Source organism: Dromiciops gliroides, chromosome 1 (genome assembly GCF_019393635.1).
Source record: "Dromiciops gliroides isolate mDroGli1 chromosome 1, mDroGli1.pri, whole genome shotgun sequence".
NCBI lineage: Eukaryota > Metazoa > Chordata > Mammalia > Microbiotheria > Microbiotheriidae > Dromiciops > Dromiciops gliroides.
The window spans coordinates 169,829,659-169,837,048 of record NC_057861.1 but is presented as its reverse complement, the minus strand read 5'-3'; positions in this window follow the sequence as shown (position 1 = coordinate 169,837,048).

Here is a 7,390-nt window from a genome sequence, read left to right as displayed (position 1 = left end):
ATATCATCTAACAGCTTTAAACTAATTTCCTTATTTATAAAATAATGAGATTGAACTAGATGATCTCTAAATACCTTTTCATGTATGATATTCCATAGTATTATGTAGAGTTGGAAAGGGTAAAGTAGACATGCATAGGAGATGACAAGGTATTCAGTTTGACTAGAAATATATGCAAGGAAGTAGGAGAAAATAACACTGGGGAGGTTAGATTTTGCCAGATTATTTATGGCTTTATATTTCAGATTTAAGAGATTTAAGTTCAACATCAGGTAAAAGGGAATCACTGAAGGTTTCTGAGTAGAGGAGCTAAGTGACTAGATCTATACATAAGAAAGGTAAATCTATCTTCAGGATGAAGGCTGGCTTGGAGGCAAGGAGAGAGTAGAATTGGAGGGATCTGTTAGGAGGCTATTGCAATATCTCAGGTAAGCGACAATGATGGCCTTACTGGGTTGGTGGTGGTAGAAAAAATATACTGATATATCTCCTACTGTCTTTTCAGTCTATTTTATAGATAGATCATAGATAGATAGATAAATAGATAGATGATAGATAGATGGATGATAGATATACATATGTATATGTGTATAAATATAGATATACACATATATACATATGTATGTACATAATACAAATGTATATATATGCCCATATACACATATTGTTTGCATGCATGTATACATATATGCATTAAAACAAAGGAAATCAAGAAGATTCAGATTTATTCTCTCCTGGGGGATCTGGAAAGCCCTCAATGTGTTCTCTATTGAGTGTGGAAAGGAGACAAGTTACTCAGCCCCTCCTTTCTTTTTCTTTCTCCAACTGTTAATGATAACAATGACTTATTTATGCACTCTTTCAGACTACACTTCAATTTTTAACACAGAACTTCTAACACATGTATATATACATATATGCATGTATACACATGTATACACATACATGCATGTGTGTACAAACATGCATACTGGGGCAGCTAGGTGGCTCAGTGGATAGAGTACTGGCCTTGGAGTCAAGAGGACCTGAGTTCAAATATGGCCTCAGACACTTGACATTTACTAGCTGTGTGAACCTAGGCAAGTCACTTAACCCCAATTGCCTAACCAAAAAAACCCAAAAACATACATGCAAACATGAATACATACATACATACCATAATTTCTAAAATGGTACTTATGTCTTTGGCTTAAAGGCTAAAAGTAATATATCTTATCTGAAGGGGTTCACAGTTATGATTGTTATCATTAATAGTTGGAGGAAGGTTAAAGAAAGACGAGAAAGAAAAAAAAAAGGAAGAGGGTGAGTAATTTGTCTCTCCTCCACGCTTGGGAGAGCACACAACTAGAGCTTTCCTGACTCCACAGGAGAATATAAATCTGGATCTTCCTTATTTCCTTTGGTCTCTCCTGCTCCTACCCCATTGCCTCAGCTCATATTAATTCATCGTTCTGTCATAGATTATCATTGCCAAGGTGATACAAAAGCCCCTACATGAAACCAGTTTATTGTTTCCAATATTTTCATTTAAGCACTTTGATCAATACCTGACAAGTCAATTAAAGCAGACAAACATTTTCTCTGAAGGTCCCACAGGAGTTTTTGAGTCATTTTTTTTAAGCTTATTTTATTCTTGTTTTATAAAGTAATACAACTTTCCCAAATGTGTGCACCCTTCTGATTCTTGGTTTATAACAGAAATGAAGTTTGTCATGCTGCCATACATCATCTCCACTGCAGTACAATGTCCCATCTGTGTGTCAAGTACAAAAGAAAAGCATTTTGTGAAAAATTGCTAAAGAAGTAATGATTTTTGTCCTCAACTCTTTGTTTTTCCTTTCAATAAAGAAGGCGACATGTGCCACAAATGATGTATTATTGTTTAGGTACGGCCCTAGTAACACAGTGCATAACCAAAACCATGTTTCACAGCAGAAAAACTATAGTTTACTGCCCCTATGGCTCTGATGAGAATATAATGTTCCACAGTTTATAAATGCTTTGAGGTCAATATATGATTTGCTTCAGCTTGTTCATCCAATGAGCAGTAGATCCAAAAATATATCAAGTTATTAGACAGCCCACTGGAAGCTTGGCTGAGGCTTCCAGTGATGGAAAGGGTTCCATGGAACCTTCTCTGTCAGCTAGAGATGAGATAATTAGATCCAGGTAATACATTGAAGCCCCATCAGGGAACAGGCAAGCAAACATGTCATCTTTATAGGTCTTTCTCGTCCTCTCCAGCAACACTGGCCTAAGATGGTAAAAATGGCAAAGGATTCGTTAGTGCCCTGAAACAAACACACCAACAGGGTAATCAACTTATCATCATTCAATCCCATTCATTACCTAGAGACCCAGCATCTTGGGGTGGGGAGGTGAATAGAGAGCAGTGTGGAGAGTTGATTTTCTTGTTCTTTTATTTTACTTGCTTATACTTTCTTTTTTCTTATAACGCCCAGATGCTGATACACTTGGATTTTAATACTTGAATTTATTTCTGCAGACTTCGAGATTATTATTGTCCCTCCTAAATATATTCCTTCTGTCTCTATTATCTATGGTGCCCTCTGTCTCCCATCTTGAGGATATGCATGTTGATTTTTTATTCTTCAATCTCTCACTTCTCTACTATCCAATTAGTCACCAAGACCTGTTCATTCTATTTCCATGATACCTCTAGTATAGCCTGTTCCTACTACTCTAACTGCTGCCCCTCTAGGGAAGCCCCATGTTTCCTATTATCTGTACTATTGTTATAGTTTCTTTACAGAATCACATGCAATTTCTCTCTCCTTCTGTATTCCATTATCTATATTGTTAATGAACTGTCCTTTCTTCTCATTAGATCTGGGCATCTCCCTTCCTCAGGTCAAAATTCTGTAGTGGTTTACTGTTGCTTAGTGAATGAGATTTAATCACCATTGGCACTCAGGGCTTACAATTCAGTATCATCATATGCTTCCATCTTACTGTATACTATACTCTTTTAGGTACTCTGATCTAATAAGACCACAATACTTGCTGCCCACAATAATGTGAAATAATTTCCTTACACTATTCTCTATGCTCAAATGCTCTCCATCTCTCTTATTACCTATTGTAGTTTACTCATCTTTAAGGCCTAATTTAAATGTTGCCTCTTTTATGAAGCTTTCCTTAATATTATCAATCAGGAATGCCTTTTTCTCCCTCAAAGTATACCATATAACTTGCCTTCTACTAGCACTTATGAATATATCCATCATGTTATGTGGCTCCTAATGTCTGATATGTCTGGTGTCTAAGGATGAACCAAGCTACATTGCAAGAGGCTTATCTGCAGGATGGTTGCAAGGCAATACAATTTTTATCACAACAATTCTTAAAGACTTTTTCCTATGGTTCTATATGGTGTGGAGGTGACTAGGGGTTAACCAAGAATAAACCTGTTGAATCAACTTCTGGATGGTCTTACTAAAGTGGAGAGAATTGAAGTTTGGGTGTAGCAATGGACGATTTGGCTGCCTCCTGAGTATTAACCTAAGTTCAGAGAGGCTCATTGTATAGTTGGCTATGTCATCTATCAATATGTGGAGGAGTTGAAACTCAAAATATTAAAATACAAGTATATGCCTTCATCTTTAACTGAATTTTAAGTTTCTTGAGGGGAGGCACAGCACTTGTCTAAATCTTATATTCTCCTCCCAATGTCATGCAAAGTTTAGGTAGTTTAAAAGTATGTGTTAAATTTAGAAAGCTTGGGAATAATTTTAAATGGCTTACTTTGAGGCAGCCTAGTGAGACATTCCAAAAATAATTTCTGACATCCATAAATAGAGCATAGAAAATTCACCCAAATATTTCTTCTATGACAGCTTCCCTTGGGTATAAATAAGAAACATTTTGGAAATTAGGACAAAATATATAATTTCCTCTATCCCAAGATATTATAAATAGAGATAAAAATTCAAATATGTTAGGCCCTCCCTTTGAATGTGTATTTGATGGCCATTTTTCCTTTATATTTTATTCAATATAACATGTTTCCATCATTATTGCAAGCACCAAATATCAATACTGAATCTGTGTGCCTTTAAACAGTAGTCAATATACATTTATTGACTTTCCTCACAATTATACACTGCTATCAATTGCTTTAAAAATATCGAGAATTCCTTCAGGGAAGAGATAAAGAGGAGTATGATTCTATTGTTGCATGCCAAAGCATTGGAATATGTTGTTCTATACAGGAAGTAAAAGTACAGTAACAAGTAATAACAAAAAGAAGGGACATTGTACATTTTTTGTTGATGGAAAACTCTTAGAAGAAAGTCAGGGAAACAGATTGATTATTTCCATTTTTTTTCTAAATGAGATAGGATGTAGCAAGTATGAATAACAGACCATTGAACATATGTGTTTGGATTTTTATACTCCATACATACTTTCTTATGCCATTACAATAGAGAGGATTGAACTTAATGGTCATTTCTGTCATTCTTAACAACTTTTTGGAGAGGGGGAGGTCAACGTTACTATTTAAAGGAGATAGAATAATTTGCGGGGATGAAACCATAAAATAGCAAATAAAGCAAAAGAAAAACTACAAAGGCTTCATTCAAAGGCTCTCCTACAAAAATCTTTTTTTTTTTCATTCTAGTGGATTTTCTCTTTCTCCTGTCAAAAAAACATTGGCACAAAGAAAATATGTTAGAAAATAAGAGCCAGAAATTTGGACATTGACAGAAAATCTTGTTAAGAACTTGAGAGTAGGACTGGCCTGAGGCAAACACATAGAAGGAATGAATGTTCTTGTTGCCCTCCCATCTCCCTTTCAATGAATGTCCCTTCCTTTTCTCCTGGTACCATCCTTCTACCTTCCCCCTTTCTTTTTCTATTTCTTACTTCTCTTATTTCTGATAATCTTCACTAATTTATAAATTGGTAACTACAATCTTAGGTAAAAACCATATTATTCTTCTCTTGGATTTTTATGTTTTAACAGGGGATTCCTAAAGACTTGAGTAAGCACTGGCACTAATGATTGATAGCTGTGTAAACTTAGAGAAGGCACTTATCTCTTAACCTCATTTTCATCATCTGTACATTATAGATAAAAATTCATCTACTACTACCTCTATTGCTGGAGAATTTGAAGGAAAACAATTCACTGGGCATACAATAGCCAGTTCAACTCAGGAAGAAAGAAGACACCATCAAAGATTGGCACAGTACTTTCTGATATCTAGAAAATGAAGATCTTAATAGTACTAGAGTGAAAAGAGCTACTCCTTCAAATTACCTGGAAAAACACATTTTTTTTTCATTCAGTATCCATGACAAGAAAAGGAGAGAGGTTAATTTGTAAGACCAAATTGTGAGAAAACATGAAATTATCATAGTTTAAGAAAATTTGAAAATGGAAAGAGAATGGGACATGAGAAGGGGGAAAAGAAGGGAGAGGAGCAATTATTTACTTATTAAATACCTACTGTGCACTAAGCCAGTGCCCTGGAGAGGACACTCCAGCTACTAGTACCTCATGGGGTAGATACAACACGGGATGTGGCAGTTACCGGTTATAAGTCACTCAGGAGCTGCAGCTCCCGTATTGGACTGCACAGTCACACTGTAGCCTGTGGCTTTTCAAGGTGCTGATCCATGGTTGCCTGTGACTGGTGGAGGTCTTCTACTACTACTACTACTACTACTACTACTACTACTACTACTACTACTACTACTACTACTACTACTACTACTACTAGCACTATGCACTAAGCACTGTGATAAGACTTTACAAATATTATCCCATTTGATTCTCACAACAATTTGGGAAGCAGGTGCTATTATCTATATTTTACAGTTAAGAAATGTATATATTATTGGGGGTGGGGAGGGAGGGAGGAAGAGAATTTGGAACACAAAGTTTTTAAAATTGATTTTAAAATTTGGTTTTACATGTAATTTGAGAAAATAAAATTATAAATAGAACCATAATCAAATAAATATTACCATGGCTACTTGAAAAGGCCAATCTATGTCCCCACAATTCCGCTCCATGTAAATTTCCAAAACAAAATATCCTTCCTTGTCCACTACTCCCCTTTATATGTTGTCTTCCCTCATTCAAATATAAATCTCATTGATTACAGAAAAAAGAAATAAATTGTTATTGTTAGGCCTTATGGGTATGTTCAGGGATGACTAGCACCTCCGCTGTAAGGAATTGCTGAACTCTGTTCAGGACTGCTCATCCACCTTTAGTATAAACCTTTTACTCAACTTTCACCTGTAGTTCCAAAAAGCTATAGCATGTGCAGCAGCCACAGACTGGTAAAACCAACTTGGAAGATGATCTAAACAGAGTTGAGGGTAACCAACAGGCCTCAAACCAATAGGTGAGGTAACAGAATATTGACTCCAAGTATGTGGAGACTTCCCTCACCTGATTGGATAAATGAGAACAATTAGTTCCAAAGGCCATGAAGGTGAATGAAGCAGGTTCTGTCGAGTGCTTAGAGCTTGATAAGACATTAAAGATATAAAGGTCAGCCATTGCATCCTGATTTTTGTCTTGGCACTGGATTTTGATGACTGGAAGAGAGACTGAAGCTGACAACTTTGCATAGCATTGCATCACTTATATCCAATTCCCACACAAGTCAAGACATCGCCCCATGATGTTACTGGTCTTCTTTGAAAGGAAGGATGAAGACCAACATTTGAGACCCCAGGTCAGGCAAATAGTAAGTGCCTAGTGCTAAACCAGTCTGATTAGGACCAACATTCTATTCACTCTAACCACCTAGTTTATCTGGAGGTTGTTCATTATGATGTCAGTGCTAAATTCAGAGCAATCATAACTTGGGTTTTAAAATTTGTAAATATTCTTTTTATTGCAAACAATAAACATCAACATACACAAACATTTCAAGATACAAAGAGGACAGGAATGAAGACAAAATAAAAACAGTAAAAAGAAGAAAACTGTGTTTTGCATATTTTAAAGGAAATTCATATTAATTTAATAAGGTAGTGAAATAATTACTATATTTTTACATTTCTTTTTTGCACACATTTTATTGCATTCTGTATAATTTAGAAATGTTTTGGGCAGCTAGGTGGTGCAGTGGATAAGGCACTGGCTCTGGATTCAGGAGGACCTGAGTTCAAATCCAGCCTCAGATACTTGACACTTACTTGCTGTGTGACCCTGGGCAAGTCACTTAACCCTCATTGCCCCACAAAAAAGAAAAGAAAAGAAATGTTTTATTGATGTCTTTTTTTATATCTATTTTAAGGGCCAAATTTAGTATGGGAAGAGTTAATTGGGCAGCTCGCCTTAATATTGGGGTAAGAAAAGAAATTAACAGCCTCTTCAAAAACACAAAACAGGTTTTATTAATGG